This window comes from Dermacentor variabilis, chromosome 3, assembly GCF_050947875.1.
Source record: "Dermacentor variabilis isolate Ectoservices chromosome 3, ASM5094787v1, whole genome shotgun sequence".
Lineage (NCBI taxonomy): Eukaryota > Metazoa > Arthropoda > Arachnida > Ixodida > Ixodidae > Dermacentor > Dermacentor variabilis.
The window spans coordinates 125,910,437-125,927,744 of record NC_134570.1 but is presented as its reverse complement, the minus strand read 5'-3'; the positions used below and the strand labels follow the sequence as shown (position 1 = coordinate 125,927,744).

Here is a 17,308-nt window from a genome sequence, read left to right as displayed (position 1 = left end):
GAAATTTGATGCGAATATCTGCAGCAGTTTCTAAAATATTACGTTAGGGCTAACATGTACCATTTACCCTACAATGCCTCCTTAATGACCATCGGTTATCTTCCCTCCTCATTACATGTCCTGCCCATGCCCCCATTTCTTTGTCTTGATTTCAACTAAGATGTCGTTAACTCGCGTTTGTTCCCTCACCCACTCTGCTCTTTTCTTGTCCCTTAACGTTACACCCATCCTTCTTTAGCACCATTTCACAACAAATATCAAGCACTTTTTTTTCTGTTACGTTCAGTGTTCGCCGCATATTCATGATGCAAACTGTATCTTATATTCTCCTCGTGATATGCAACATATCAACACTGAACAAATTGTTTCGCCGCGTCTAATAAAAATTGGAGGCCTGTCGTATTCACGCGACCAGAACTAGCAAAAACGATGTGGCATCCACTCTTGACTCATAGTTTGTAAAAAGACTAAACGTGTACAAACCATTTAAAAAATGAAAATAAAACAGACCACGTGTAACGGTGAAAATTTCAACATATAGATGAAGTTTTATTCTTTCAAAGCTCTCTTGTAGCAGGTATCGTTCATTCCGTTTGGAACGCAAGTCCCATTCTGGCATTCTCCGAGCGGGCATGCGTATTGAAGATCAGGCTCCATCCGCCCGAATCCATCTTCTCCAATTGTCTGAAAAATGACACCATAAGGGAATTGAGTATTCGAAATTTCGAATGTGACCCAGTCATTGCTATGTGATTCGTTTTCTGTACAAGAAATCAGTTTTAGAAATTATCAAAAAATTTGTTTCTATTTGAACGTAAGGGACAACAACAGTTCTGCAGTCTTGAGGGAGAGAGAGCGATGCAAGGTTGTACTTTTCCAAATGATACTACATAAAAGCTGCAATCGTTCGCACAAGGCACAATTTAGTAAGCGAACGTACGGGGCTGATAAATTCTGCGGAATATATGGCAGTCATTCGATAAGAATACATCAATTGCAGCCACAATATATAAGAGTTCCTTGAAACCATGTAGACGAAGCGATGCATTAGGTTCAGTAGACTCGCCTTATTTGCCTATGCACAAGCTTAATGTTGTAGTCTACAGGGGGGCCCACGTAACCTTAACCAGACTTTAAAACTATGCGAATGTCAGGTAGCTCGACAGAACCAAGGCAATGTTGTTTGGCAACGCTTGGAGATATTCATGGTACATTTTTTATTCAAGCTACATAATTAGTCCTAATTACTTATTCAACTTAACAAATGTTATAGTTAGATGACAAGTATCAATGAGAAAATTGTAGAGCGGCATAAAAAACTCGTGAATACATGCAAATTGCCTCGAGCAGCACGTCACGTTGCAATTTTGCGTGCTGTTGCGGGCTTCTTTAACACTCGAAAAAATACTTTTATGTAGCACGCATACAGCAACAGAAAGCTGTATCGGGAATTTACCATGTCGCATTGCAATGTTGTGATTGACAGTTTTCATGTAATTATAATATTTAAAAAGTATGTAAATAATCAGGACTAATTATATAATTAGGCGGACTGAAAATATCTAATTTGACTATCGCCAAGCGACGGCAAACAACATTACTTTGTTCTGTCCAGCTGCGTCGCATTTGCATATTTTTAATGTGTGGCTTAAGTTATGCGGCGCACCCTGCATATATGTATCACACTTCCTTCCAGCAAAATATTAGAACATGCATGCAAGTCATGATGTACTGCTTCCTTGTTACATTACTGTTATTGTCATGGGACACTATTGAAATAACTATGAGCTGTTATTTTCATTTACCAAATCCTCTGTTAGGCAAACGTCCAGTGGAGAATGTCCTTACGTACAAGAATCAAATTATGTATCTGTCTTTTTACCACTCTGTGCGCAACTATTTTTGTCGCATTTTTTAAGAAAAATGAAAGTATTCAATTCAATATTCGGACTCGCTGCTTTACTTTCTCTATAATATTCAGAATATATTCGTTTCGAAAATTTCGCTAATCGGAGAACATACTCCCGCACAAAATAGTTTATCTAAAGGAAAACAATACCACTAATTGACGTGTGCAATTCTAAATTTTTACCGAATCAAGCAAACGAGATTCAAGAATATCTCCTTTCATATGTTTATCAAGCGATACATTCAGAGAACTTTTCCAGTCTTGCAATTAAACATGCATATTTTCTCAAAGTTCTTCTATATTCGCCAGTACCTACATGGTTATTTTTCTAGCTACGGCAATGGTTTTCATTAGAGCTGCTGTTCACATTGATAGACTCTGGTGTACCATTGAAGTTCTCTCGCCAGTAGTGTTGGAGAAATAAGTTGCGCCCTTGTGTTTTGATGGAGCACTCGAAAGAATGCGGGATAACATTACGGCGAACACCTTCTTTCGTGTCTCGGTCTTACTTTCTATTCGTTCTTGTTATAGTGCACTAAACTAAGCATGAACCAACGAGCTTAGCACATTTAATAGACGTGGCATCTGTTGTGGAATTAGCGTTGGAATGGAAAAGGTTGCCACAAATAGGTCACTGCTATCGAGAAGAAGAAACGGTAAACATTTATCTGCAGTGATGTGCGCTGTGCCTCAAGGGGATGGTTCAGCCACCACGGTTACATCTCCTACCAATGCCAAAGCCTTTGCCTCGAACCAAGAATGCCTAAAAATGCTTCTGTAAAGCTGCTCGCCTCGAACCATCGTGCTGCGTGGTCGCGAAGAGAAAAAGGTCTTTGTCGTCGTTGTTCGAGGCCAGCGTGTAGTAGGCTGCACGGTGACCCTCCCACTAATGAAACCATCCAGATACTGCCGGAAGTCTGAATGATAAGCGCTTAGCAGTAGGCATAAAAGTGCAGCAGGGTGAGCGAGTGTTCTTAAGGATGAAACCAAGGAGGGATAACTTAGTTATGTTAGAGTAGGGAAAAAACTTGAAAGAACTCTTGTTTAAGCTAGTAAAGAGGTACCTGACTTTGTGCTCGTTCATGTCGAGGATGAATGTCTTAGGCGCGTAGTGAAACACGCGGTAAGGACGGGTTGCAAGGCAGCAAGGGTTTTCATACAAAGTATCGGCGAACAAAAACTTGAGTTAACGTTTGCAACTTCCGCGAGACATCTCACAAACTGTGTATTTGCGTGAGAGGAGCAGTTGGTTTAGGGTACTGGCAAAATTGGTTCCGACGGTAGAATGGACACAGCACCGAGGCACCCAGACTGCAACAACACGAGTATTAGCGTAACTTCGGCTGTCAGTTACCATGGGCGGTTCAGGCCACCGCCTGAATCAGCAGCGTGTTGCCATTAAGTGGAGGCTGAAGCCCAACAATATCCACGTGAATCCTCTCAAAGTGTTAGTTCTGAAGCGGAATGTTGATAAGGGGGTGCGACGTTACGGGGACCTTCGACTGCGTACAGGCGAGGCAGCAGCTCATCAAAGTACGTACGTGCTTCTCATTTCCCGGCCATGCGAAATGCTGAGTGACAAGATGCTGCATAGCACTAGTTCCGAGGTGCAACAGATGGTGCAGTGAGTCGAAAATGACGACGAAGTGTAATGGCATAACCATCGCCTGCAGGGGGCCCAAGAAGAAGAGAATGAAATGTATTCGTGGCTCGAGTGCCCATGCCATGTTCTGTTCGCCGCTTCATGAATCACCTGCCGATCCTGGCCAGTCCCCTCCGATATAGCCAACGTTCACCGCCACTCGAATAAAATAAGGAATAAAATAAATTCAATATGTAAATAAAACAGGCGCAATGCCCCGCTAGGACTTCAACTAAGAACCAGAAATTTACAACAAATTGACTTTTAGGCCACTCCAGTTTTGTACTTGTTTAAGCTATTACCGAGTGCAGTGCCTATAGAATGGGATGCGTCACCAGCTGCTACGCTTGGATGGCGGACTCTGACAGACCGAAGTTACGCTCTACAGCCTATTCACGAAGAAGCGTTCAGCTAATGTACTGTAAGAAATACCAGCTTTGGGACGCAAAAGGCGCGGTAGAAAAGAGGAGGAAGAAACATTTATCAGAACCAGTGTGGCCTTACGGTTTAAGCCAAGCAAAAATTTTGTTGGGCCGAAATGGGTGACACGTCTGATTTGCGTAATTTTGTAACGTAGTATGTATAACGCCGCCAACAACTCTGTGGTGGTGGCGATGAATGGACCTTGGTGTTAGAACGACGGAATAAAGACGTCGTAATGAAGACGATGGCATGGCAACGTACCAATGACGATTACAGTTGTCCTGTAATTGAGTTGAAGTGACCTCATAATGATGGAGCAGACAATGGTGACAACTGTGACGACGACGTGTGGCTATGAAGCTTACGTGCAAGCGCTGTTTCGAAACAACACTTCCATGTAGGCTCTCTAAGCGTGGCGATTCTTGGCTTCTCCAATTTGTACCCGCCTTTGTTTTCGCGCGACGAACAGATACTCCTCGGGCTCGCGATGAAATCGCGCTGCGCTCCTAGACATGATATCCCAATCATGATAACCGAGGCAAGTAGAGAAAGTTATTCATTTAAACGCAGTGTGTCTGGCTTTCGCTACCGGTGAGCGTCAACTCAATAAACTAAGACAACACGAACTACAGTTGTCTCTAATGAAATCTTGAATTAAAATTGACCTCGTTCGCTTGCACTCTTGCTCCTGCACATATCACACTGGACATGTCTACACCGATAAAGTCACTGCATCGCATCACGAGGAAGATCACATATTTTTGTATGTATCCCCACATAACCATTTGTATATTTAGATCCAGGGCGCCTTAGGTGCCCCATCTCTGGCAGAAAGAAGTTTTCAGAAGCTTTTTTAACTTGAAGTAGTAAAATAAGTATCTTTCCGTTGTTCTGAGTTTAAGCGAACAGAAAGCGGCACATCAACACATGTGCCTTATTTTAGTGCATGTCTGCCAAGAAAAACACCATATACTTCCTGAATAAATAACAATACGCAAAACGCTTACAAAATGCGCCGTCCCTTAGGAAAAACAGCACCCTAAAATATTATGAAAGCGCCACTTCGAAAAGTTGCGTAGTACTTACAAAGCAGCGTGTGCCGTTGGGAGCAGTCTGAGTACCATTGTTGCAGTCCTGGGTGCACGCAATCGGCGTCTGTGCAAATAAATGATGGTGGTGAGAAATAACCTGGCTCGCAATACAAAACGTTTCTCGATTCTCAGCTATGTTTTTATGGGTTTCAGGCTCTTTATGGTATTGATAATGATTAACTCAATGATTAGGTATTGCAGTGCGACTGAAGTGCTTGCTGTGTTTCCTAATATGGAGAGCAAGCCTAACATCTTCTTTCATTGAAATGTTATTCACCAGTGTCACGTTCTTTTGCAACTTCGTTTTTGTAAGTGGGATGCATTTCTTTTATTCGGATGTGGCAGGTACGAACTGCTTAGTTGCATTACCGGAACAGCCGAACAAACCTTGCACGACAAAAAGAAGTCTCCAGGTTACTAAATGAAGAAAAAAAAACATTGTGCAAATGCAATGCACATCTAATCAATGTAAAGCGAAGCTTTCATTAAGCAGTTAATCAATTTTTACAAAAAAATGTCCGTTGTTGTCGTGCACCTTTTCCGTATAGGGAACTTGTCAATGCGCAGTTGCGCACTCGCACCCGTTCTGCTGCAACAGGACACGCATGGCAATGATCTCAAATAGCTAGTTGGCGTTGGCACGAGAGACGTGTGGGTGCGTGCGATAGAAGTGTGCGGCCTAATGGTTATAACAAGGTGTTCGAGGAAGGACAGGCTCCATTTCAGCATCGGCCACGTAAAGAACTTTTCTTAACGAATGAACAAGAAAGCAGCCGGAGCAGCCAACAGCCGCCGTTAGGAAAGTCTGCCGAGGTTCCCAAGGAAATCCTCGCTTTGAAAACATTCTTTTGTTATGCAGTTTAGGACACAAGCGGCAATTGTGAAATCGAAGGGAGCCGTAACGAAGCCGTGTTTTCTCGTCAATAAAAAGCTGCTAAGGGTGGCCCAGTTTTCAAGATATCCGTCTGTAATGTTCGCTGCGAAATACAGTGTCACTGCCAGCAGTTTCCAAAGAAACACGCGTTGAGCAATTCGTGATGATCCCAGGTGGATGGCAGAGACAGGTTTTCATCAAATTTTGTGAGGACATATCTCGAAAATTGGGCTAGTATAGTACGGTGAGGAACAGTTATACCACTTTTGGGCTTCGCTTTCTCAGATGAAGTATTTGTCTTCATGTGAGTAATGGAATATTTCATTGGTGAGCACTGTTATTAGCCTCTGGAAAATACGATGTTTCTTACAAATAATGTCTGCCTCTTCACGTGAGACACAAAAACAAACCGCGTTTCATTCTATTATCCATGTTTTTCTCAAACATTTCCTTAAACTAAAAACACATTTTCTTAGCCTTAATAAAGATAATAGACTCATACTAGAGTATTAAAGTTCTCGTTCGCTCTATGAACTCGCGATATCGAACTGTGTAAGATTATCAGCACCGAGATGCATGAGGCGCACGTATTACAATATATCTGCGCAACTTCCTTTAAACATATAAACGATCATCAGAGTGTCAAAAAACACGGAACAGAATTACCATCGCATTCGATCAAGTTCATCGCCTTGGTGCTGGTAGGTTATGGTTCACAACGCTACTTTCTTTTCATGGCTTTGTGCAATGAAAATTCCACAATCAAATTGCACAACTCGTTTAGATGAACACAACTTGCCACGGCAGCAAAAACGGTTTAAACGGATTGTGCGGTGTGAGCATAGTGCGATTTGCAGAGACCACTGCCGCAGTGCGCGAAGAACCTGCGGGCCACTGTCCGTCTTCCTTCGACAAGCAAAATGCAACATGTCTACAAGGCACAACCATCATGTTTTTACGCAAGCTTCCGCGTGAATTTTTCTATGTATCGTTTTATTCTCGGTGTTCATCTGAGTGCGCGCCATTTAAAGAGACCCTGAAGCACCTTTCCAGTTATTTTAGGATGGACTCACCACTTGTGTAGGACATTTCACGAATCTCCTGTGGCAAATATTTTTCCAGTCCTTCGAGTATAAGCGGAGTTATCGCACGACCCTACTGGCTTCTATTTTCTTAATTCTCCATTACCAAGCTGGACAACGTTTATTTTTTTTTACTGTGCACAAAAAAAGTGCTGCAGGGCTACTTTTACCTGCCGTACAATGCGCAGAAGATAACACTTAAAGGTTAGTCATATTGTCTAGGGCTTCCTGCGATCACAATTTCGCCTATACTCCCAATCAAACTAATGAGTACAATTACTGCAAGAGCTCCTGCGGAACCAAGTTTGTTCATATAAAAAGTATTAAACATCTGGCTTCAGCTTTCTACGGTTGCTAATTGTTAGGCCACCCCTGCGTAGCACAATCTCATGAAACGTGCTCTCCTTTATTGAGCACTCTTTTGAAACAGCGTACACTACTAGTGCGTTTAGTCACCTTCGAAAAAGAGCGTGTCCGCCCTTACAAATGATTACAGGTGGTGCCTCACGAAGCTCGTACTCTCCTACATTGCACAGACAATTCAGCGTAAACAACAATGTTCCCCAAAACGAGCAAGTTACATTTAGGTATAATAAGCGAATCACATTTGTTTGCACAGCCATTTCACTATCATGTAGTAATTTTATCTGCGTGTCAAGTGGCATTATGCAACCCGAAGACATAACGTCAATCGCTACAATTTTTTTCACACTTATAACAGTACCTTAACACACCCCAAAAGAAACGCCACAATAAATTCTCCGACGATTACGATACTCCCTAATGCGAACTTTTTAGTGCAGCTCTATACTTGTTTTCATTTCGTCATATATTGAGTTATCGCACCGATCACCGCACCGAATGACAACACCGCTGCGCGCGGCGCTGTGTACAGAATTGCCACACAGTTGTCGCTTCCCGGCAACTGCAGCTTATGCAGCCGTAACCTTTGAACTAACACGCTTGCGGGGAACGCTGTGGGCGAAGGCGAGCTTTTCGTTTTTTTTTGTTGTTGTTTTTGGTTGTTTTTGGTTTTTTTACCACGGACGTCCAGCGCCGTTGCTGCCGCGGTGACGATGGTGATGACGATTTATTTATATCTTTTGGAATGGAGCAGTGAGAAATAGTCCCCTAGCCTGCTTGATTTAAACAGGTGTGGTATACATGTTCTTTTTCTAGCATTCTTGCATACATCTCCTTGTTCTCTTTTACCCTTTAAAATGTACCTTGAACGGCTAGCTATGACTGTAAGAGATCCGGTCTTATCAATAATTCTTATTGTTTTTCAACAAAGCTCTAAACGTCTTTTGCTAATCTCGACTGTTGACCGGCTGGCGGTCAACAGTCGGGACCCGAGCTCGTCCGGAAGGTGTACGTTACCTGCAGTTCTCACTGGGTGAATTCCTTCGCATTCCATTAGAATGTGCTGAGTGGCGTGCGCATTTTCGGTGCAGGATACACTTGCCTAATCTACTAGTGAATATTCGGCCAGGTATATTTTTATCCTTAGGCAAACGGGCTTGAGCCACAAACGCACTGCTCATTGTGTTAACGTACAGATTTTCCCTTCTAATTTCTCTCGTCTCATTCTTCTAAATTTCCATGTTGCTTTTTGTTTCTGTTCTTTGTATCTGATTAGCTGTCTATATTTCTCTCACTTTCATTCTATTATTGCTTTCTTTCTATTTCTAAAATTGCGCCGAAGTCCGGTCCTCGTCAGGGACGCAACAAGTAAACAACCCGATCTTCTCACTGCAGGGTAGAGCCATGGTAAGGGTTTTACTGTTGGTTCGCGCTTACAATCAGTATGATTAATATACCTGCAACATTATGTGTCGGTAAGCTCAGTATACGCTATCTAAGGGCAAGTCGCAAGCAATATCAGGTCAGATGCATGATGTAAGAAAGACACCTAGACCTGTTCGCGGTCTAGGAGACTAAGGTTAGCAGAGAGTAAAAGTGCTGTTGCATATAACTGTTTCGTCAGAACGCTAAGTGCGAGCTATGCGTCACGGGGCAGTGGTGTGGCGCGTATTGAGGTGCACGAAACACAAAACGTGCGTCATCGAGCTCAAAAGTATTTAGCAGATGACAAAAGGTGCGAAATAGCTTATCAGACATTAAGGTATATCAACGTTGTAGTCGTTTGCCAAAGAAGATCGTCCGCACGTTGCTCAAAATGTTTTATGCAAATGTCAGTACGCAAACGCGCTTCGCAAACAATGAGCTATAGTTTTCGCTATATAGGACTGTCTTAGTCTTGGCAAAAATACTTACTTGTTGCCTCACTTTTGTCGCTACTCATATTGTTTATTTCGTTAACTATGTGATTTTTTTATAAGGCTGAAGGTTGCAAGTAAAGTTCTAATAAATGATGTCCTTTAAAGGAAAATTTAATGATTCACCGACGCTGTTCATCAGTAAAAAGACTTGAATGAAGAATAAAGAAAAGGGAGAAAACCAGTGCAAGAGGCGCGATACATTAGATTACATATGACAGCGAATGCCATATGCCTACACACCATTGACACACCCGACATTAAATTTGGCTCCATTGTCTACCAGTATTTTAGAAACTTATTATATTGGTCTTTAATTTGCGACATTGTATACTCACTCCGAATCCACTTTTATTCTCAGCAACTGGAAACGGACATCCTAGAGGGCCGTAGTCGAAGTAATCTGAAACAAGGAGAAATCGGTATAGAGAAATTAATATTAGAAACTGCTGAAAGATTTATTGGTATATTTTCTGTAGAAACATCTGTAAACTAGCTACAGTACAACCAATCAATTACGTGAAAAATTATTACATGGCGTCTGAGAATAAAAGCTTTGTCCCTCCAGGATATAACCTTGGGAATATGCGAGAATGCATTTCATTTTCAGCAGAGAAGTTGTCTTTCTGCGTTATATTGATGCAATGGGATGCCTTTACGTATAATGAAACAGAGAAAAGAAAACATTCGAAATATTTACTTTGGGCAGCAGCATCGAAAAACTATCAAATACTACAACGCAATAGTGTAAATGCTTATAAGATGCTAAAACAGGCTCAAAACGTCATGCCTCTGAGATGTATCTTTGAAAAAATACATACTTGCTTAGGCAGAGAAGTAATTTTGGAACAGACACATCAGTCTACACGCCGTTATCATTATGTAAAAATATATTTTTTTATTCATGCGTGTGGTAACGACCAGCAATCCGATTTTGCAATACCCTTCATTACTGAGAGCGTTTTTACTCCGCAAAATCAACGTAGATTCACAAGCTACACCGAGCTGGACTGCTGAGGCTTTACATTTATACTAGCGCGAATCTAGCGTTATATTGAACCAGAGTTCTTGCAAGTCACTCAATTTAGACAGAGTTTCTTCAAAACCGTGTAGTGTATCCGGAAGTATATTCAGTTCTTCTGAAGACACAGTGCCGAGAATATGCGCGTGAATGTAAATTTCATACAATCGCTTAGTACTTTGCAAGCAAATGTTACGAAAAAATATATTTGCAGTTATATGCCAATGTGAGATACTGATACATCTAAGACGACAAAGATGCATGAGGGACTTGTGACACTTTTAGAAGCACTAGTCATCTGATGCTTGCCGGTCTTATAATAATTCATCGCTGACATCACCTGTCGTTTTCAAAGAGGCCCTAGTCATACGGACACTACGGGGCTCCCATGTAGACGACATTGCTTGAAAACGCCAGCAATGTTAACTACCCTAGCCGCACAAACTTTTTACTAGCTTTCCAACGTGGAGCGGCAAAATGCACCGTGGGCGGCGACACTTACGGATTACAGGCGTGAAGAACTGCGCAAGCAAGACAGAGAGAGAGAGAGAGAGAGAAAACACTTATCTCTTATAAGCTGGGGAATCTTCCTCGAAGGCTAGATGCCTTAGTTCCGGGCCCCATTGGATCGCGCCATTCCGCGTGCCCACCGTATCAGCCGTCGCTGCTCTTACGGATCTAAACTGGTCAGCGTAATCTAACAGGAAGGAAAGTAAAGGCGAAAAAATAGGGGCTTAACCCGGAGGCTGTGAGCACTGCTAGGTGCCATGATATGCTGCGGTTTTTGCTCCACAGGAGGGACAGTATGAGGAATATTGTGTGTAGTGGAAGAGGTGAAGATAAAAGATACAGGGAAATTACTTAGTTTGAAGCTCTAGCCACGCGACAGCGCCTTCTGGTTTAAGATAATTCTGTGGCGAGGCGAAGTGCCTCCTGCTTTCTTCGTAACGCTCTAGAGTTTCAGTGTAGTTTAATGGTTCTGTCGGTGCGTCGTCTTGGTTGGACAGCTCTTCCGATGGCGCCTGGTTGCCGAGCTCTCGGGCTACCACAATAGCGTGTTCATCCTCATGAAAAGAGGCGTGCCCAGGTGTCCAGATATTACGCACCCTGTGTAACGGTGTGGAGTGTAATTATGTAAGGTTCCGGTGTGTGTAGGATGTCACCATTCCTTGTGCCAAAGTCCTGCTGGTGGTCTGTCAATGAGTGACCACTGTGATGGGTCACCCGGTGCCCTTATAGTTGGGTCGCGTACGATGGCTAGGACCACAGCAACCTCTTCCACCGTAAGAATGTCCATAGTGTTGAGCGTGGCCGAAGCGCTCAGAATGTATGTACTATCTAGTACGACTAGACACAGGGCACGTCTCTGTGGCTACCGGGACTTGTTGGTGTATAGGAGCGGTGTGTCCGATGTGCCATCGCGAAAGATTCGAGTCAGTGACACGGCGGTTAAGAAATTAGCCACACAGACACTTCAGGAATTCGGACATACTATTTGTACGGATTTAATGTGGCTGTTCGATTATTCCGATTGTTACTCTTCAACCTGGTGAATAAAACATACTATTTAGGGCATCATAAAATTACACATCTTTAATAACACTTCAAATTTCGTATACTCTCCTAGGATGACGCAAAATGTAAGAGTTTGAGAAATCTTTGCGAGTGCCGAATACCTCGTAATTGATCATTAAGGAAAGAAAGCGTTGAAAGACCAAGAGTGACCTCTTGAAGTATTGCACAATTCTAGAGTGTAGCATTCAAACTTTTAAGGATGGCGGGATGTATATTCAAAGGCATCAACATTAGCATTCAGCTGTAAGAGAAACAGAATTGTCAACATCTCAGACCTGTGAGGAAATTTAGTGCCTAGAGGCCATAGGCATGCTTGGTTGAGAAGCATTTATGAGAGCCCAAAAACCTTTCACGTAACCGACTATGTTCATTGTGCCTTTCCCTACGGGATCATTCTTGAAGCAAACATGAAATTGCTGCTTATCTTATTGAATGCTAACACCTAGTATTCGATGTTTTTGGTTTAAAAAGAATGAAAAACGACAAAAAGTGTAACCACAATTTTTTCCAGGATTTCGCTTTTTACTGAAAAGATTCAGTGAAGGCAAATGTACCAGAGATCCAAGGCATTGAATACGGCGCAGCTGTCAGATGTGCTCCAAACGAAAGAGCCTTGCCCTGTCCAAGCCATACTTCAACCTGCTGCCCAAGCAATATTTACAGCTGTTAAAAGCGCTGCTTTCTCAGAAAAACCTCCAGTACTTAAGCAGCCGTGACTGCTGTTGCTGCGGTCATGCCGAATCGCTCCACAGTCCAGCGCTTGCACAGCAAATAGGATTATATGTAGCCCTTAATATACTATCCATATAAATGTACGGGTTGTCAGCCATGTTCACTGCTGAATAAGGCAGGGAAAAATCGCATTGTACCTAAATGTTCTCACAGTACGACAAACACAAGCCTTCAAATGAATAATTTCGTTATAAGCTAACCTGACCATTGCCTTCTTTGAAAGAGTGTGGCACGTCTGCTCGCTAGGCTTTTTACCAAGTAAACTAGGCCTGTCGGTCAGATGATGAAATAGTCCGCAGGGCTAATCCCAGAATGCAATAGGGAGAATTTTTATTAAAGTCAGATTGAGTGAGAATCCTCAGTGGGAGGAGTCTTTAATCCTGCACTACTGTTAGCCGCACAAGGATTGGAGCCCACCGGATAAGCCGGTGTAGGAGATAGCGTGATAAAAAGTGAACCGATCCTAGGGGCCTTGTAATACGTCGACCCGTGGTTGTCTTGATAGGGACCACCAAGCGTTGCTGATTTGGCCGGGCCGGCCGATAATCCCTATGCTGCATAACACGTTGATAGAGATGAACATTTTCATAACATTAAATTACCCGCTTCGCGAAATCGTCGCTTCAGACGGGTCCCAAATTGTGCGTTGGAGCTGCATAATTGTTTTTCAAGTTTGCGTACATATAGCTTCTAGCAGCGTGAATGAAGAAATGCCCTGACCTGTGTTCTAGCAGACTTCGCGCTGCGGCCACTGTAGTACATGAAGCACACGATTTCATTGATGATAAGGCGACGTCGTATGCAGCTTGTCATTCTTTTCTGTATTATTTTTGTCGACTATACTCGCATAGTGTTAGAAATATTATCTCGTTCCGTTTCTACTTAGAAATCAAATGCGCCCTTTAATTACTGGGTAGTCATATGGCCGGATTGCAGTGCGCTCTTACTATAAACGGCATTTTCAAAGCTTTGTTATTCCGAGTACTGGTTGCAACTAATCAGTTGATCAGCACCTTATGCACTCATGCAGCATGATTCATTAATAAATCACATTGTGAGCCTAATTTACAGGAAACTGTTCCACACGGGATCTTAACTTCACCTACGAAAGAAAAAAGCCGGTAAACGTTCAAAAAATAGTTGTCGGTAGGAATTGTTCGCGAGAAAAGGTAGGCCGAGCTTTGTGAAGATAGCATATACGAACCTGGAACCTGCTTTCACAAGCTGATGTTGTTTTTCCGGCCGCCTTAGTCTTTCGGAGTAAAATGGTCTTCGATGTTATACCATAACATTTTAACTCAACTACGACATAGAGATAGTACTTTGTGGCATGTCGTGCCAGCGCGAGAGCCGCTCCTCTATAACATCGCTTTGGCACATCCGCTGTGGTAGAGGGAAAGGCGCGGTAAGCGACGCGGACAATTAAAAAGTGGCCAATGCCTATGACACTAAGGTAAACGTTCACCCTCATGGCAACATGGTAATCAATTAATTTTAATTAATACATAATAAAATTTAAAAATTTAGCATGGAGACCGTAGCAGTCACAGTGAGAAACTAATTGCTTCAGAATACCCGTGCCTTTTGCTTGACCTTATTGAAAGCAGCACAAAAAAAATGAAGGAAGAAAGCTGAAAACACAAAGCGCTCTGTGCTCTTGCCCTGCTCTTTTCCATGTTTTCGCGCCACGTTCAGTCATAGGTGAACACCAATTTGCCCATCAAAGCATCTTGCTCATCGGCAGGAGACTCGCTCTCTTGGTAATATTTCGTACGATGACAATGTTTTGTCTTTTACTATGAAATTCTTTACTATGTTGAAGCGTTGGATGTGGCTCAGCAAGTCTAAAACATAAAGTAGGCCACAGCGCAGTCGTGTTATTATAAAAAATTGTTATGCAATCTAGTTATGCTATAAAAATTATAATTTCCTCACGGGCAATGTGCTATGCCTTTCGTGAAGACATATCTTCTCAAGACATGATGCAGAGAGATAAATATCTCATACTTAGAAAGATAGCACAAAAGTTTCCGATATTAGTACTATTAAAACTTGAGAAAGTGTTTGGCTCACTTAGCTGAATAGATTGTGACGTACTTGAAAAGTGGAAACATTTGTGTATTTCAACTTATTTTCGGAACGCCATGACTTATAAGCAGGTCTCTTTTGTGTTGTCGGGCGATTTTTTTCGTCGTTGTCGACTAAAATGACGTGCACGATAAAAAACGGTAAATAATAATTTTGAACCCTCCACTACGGCTTCTTTCATAACCCCGTAGTTCGTTCTTGTTTTAAAACCACATATATCACGGAAACCAAATCCATATAATCATTGCCAGTAATCTGCATAGCTCCACGGTAAAGTAGTACAGATTATCATTTGTTTTACTGACAACACATATATGTCACTAAATCAGTTGGTGCTATCAGAAACGCCAGCGACAACAACATGCTGCTTTCTGGGCAAGGTAAAAATACTTTCACCGATACCTGTAACCGATCATTGCATAAATGTTAATCGCAGTGGGCATAAATTCTCAAGAAAAATCTAGCAAAGCCAAACAAAAGAATATTAGATAGAAAGTTAGGCATTACCGCTCAATTACTGCCTATGTGCACTACGAAATTGCACTCGCAGCAACTTTTAAAACTCTTCGCTTGGAATTTTCGTCCTGTTTCGCATACGATTACGCTTTCAATATCGCAAATGAGCGCTCCTTAACGGCTGCTAACTTATCGCGCTGCCATTCACTACTCGTAACAATATTCCACGCAATGTTCAGCCTATGTGAATGTACACTATACATTCGTGCTACCTACAACTAAAATTGCTTCAAGAAATCATTTCGGAGAGCTATACCGAGAGAAATACCGGGAGCCATGTTCTATCTCTTTTACCTCATAATTTTAAAATATGGTGACCATGGATCGCATTTACATACAAGATGGAGAATGCAAAGGTGTCGCTCAGTGAAAGGAGTTCAGAGCACAGCATGCGAGCCAACACATCTTCGTTCTCCTCTTCAGCGAAACTCCGTTCGCACATTTCAGTTCGCCGTTCGTAGACGATGCCTGCTGGCCGAGTCATTCAGATCGGCTGCAGAATGGCTTAAAGGGAAACTGAAGAGTCTGTCGAATTCAATAAGACGCTCATATACGGATGCGGTAACTTTGTAAACCATAAAGGTAAAATTTTGGGGGGGATTTTTCACTTAGCAGCGACGCAATCGTCGGTTAAAATTGCGCTGTAGCTCCGCCCCCCGTCGAGCGCCACGCGCTGCTGCTGACACTGACGATGCGAGCGGAGACCGGAAGCCGCGGCGTAGTGACGTCAGCACTGGTGTTCCGCTCCTTCGCAGTCTCCGCGACCGTGCCTGACCGGGCTTATTTCTGCGTGCGTGCCATCCTAATCTGCTTCGCTCGATCCTACATTCCTTTGTTTGTGTGTATATTAGAGTGGTAGTTGACGTGCGCAGCATCAATTGAACTTGTAGGCCGATCATGCCGGCGTCCTGTGCAGCCTACGCTTGCACGAACACCAGCGGCCGCGACGATGTTCCGATGCTCCATTAGTTCCTGTAAGACAACAAGCTTTCAGCTAAATGGGAGGCAGCTGTGAAGTGAAACAACTTCAAGCGCTCAAGCACAACAGTGTTGTGCTCCAACCACTTCCGTGACGATTACTAACGGAGTTTAGCAATAATGCATGCTTTGGGTTCTCCTAAAAAAATAGTTAGCATGCTCAACCGAAGGTGCATGTTTATCTCCCACCCTTGACGCAGGTTTCATCGCAAAGCACTGCGAATTTTCTATTCGCACGTGTGTTGTGAAACAGCCTGCATGCAGCTACCATAACGCAGTGCAAGCGTAAAGTTTGAATGTATTGGAAAGCCTGCTGACGCCAGGACGCTGCGCTCCCCCTTCTCGCGCACATATAGAGAAACCAACCACCTCACGTAGCTGACGGAATTCGCCGGTTACGAGTAGCGTGCGGATGGCACGCTGATGAAGGTCCTATACTTCACATGCTACAACAGCCGGTAAACTTTTCCCGCGTGTAAACCGTCTGTGTAGATTGCCGACAGCTTTGGGGCAGTGCACAAATACCGAAGATTGCATCATCGCTTACGTTCTACGAGGAGGCATGCAGGAACATAATACTACAGTTGTTTGCCCGGAAACGTACTCACTGGAACGCTGAATGCAGCTTAGCAAAAAACATACTCGCCAAAGAACATTTCCTACACAAGGAGATGCTAACACTTCGCCTTCGTTCGCGCGGAAAGCAGTGCTTGCACCACCATTTCTTGCTTCTTGGAGAGGCCGGCTCTTCGCAGTCGGCTCGTACATGTAGGGAGTAAAGTATAAAGCCCTTACAAGTGATCTTGCACGCGACAGCGACAGCGCAACAAGCGAGGCGATGGCTGTCGCGTTCACTCGTCGCCTGCAAGCCGAACTCCACGCGAGCGACGGCTTTGAGCGACGTCTTCACGGTATGAGGGCAGCAATATACGCGCCGAAACTAGCGTGACGCATGCTATACCAATTTAAGTTGATGCATTTTACTGAAGGAGCATAAACTATTTCTCAAGGTCTTGTACTAGGTTCTTATTCTTGCACGTGTAAAATTCAATAGTTTGCTCGTTCCGTGCGACAAACAGAAGTATTTGAGTTATGTAC

General features: G+C 43.1%; 1 long non-coding RNA gene across 1 annotated transcript; it reads right to left on the bottom strand.

The window, feature by feature from the left end:
- Positions 1-599: 599 nt before the first annotated feature.
- Positions 600-9,704, bottom strand: LOC142574161 (uncharacterized). Its single transcript, XR_012826442.1, has 3 exons — positions 9,639-9,704; positions 5,061-5,129; positions 600-684 (listed from the first exon to the last, which is right to left on the bottom strand). It is a non-coding gene; the product is annotated as an uncharacterized LOC142574161 (long non-coding RNA).
- Between the last annotated feature and the right edge of the window lie 7,604 nt (positions 9,705-17,308).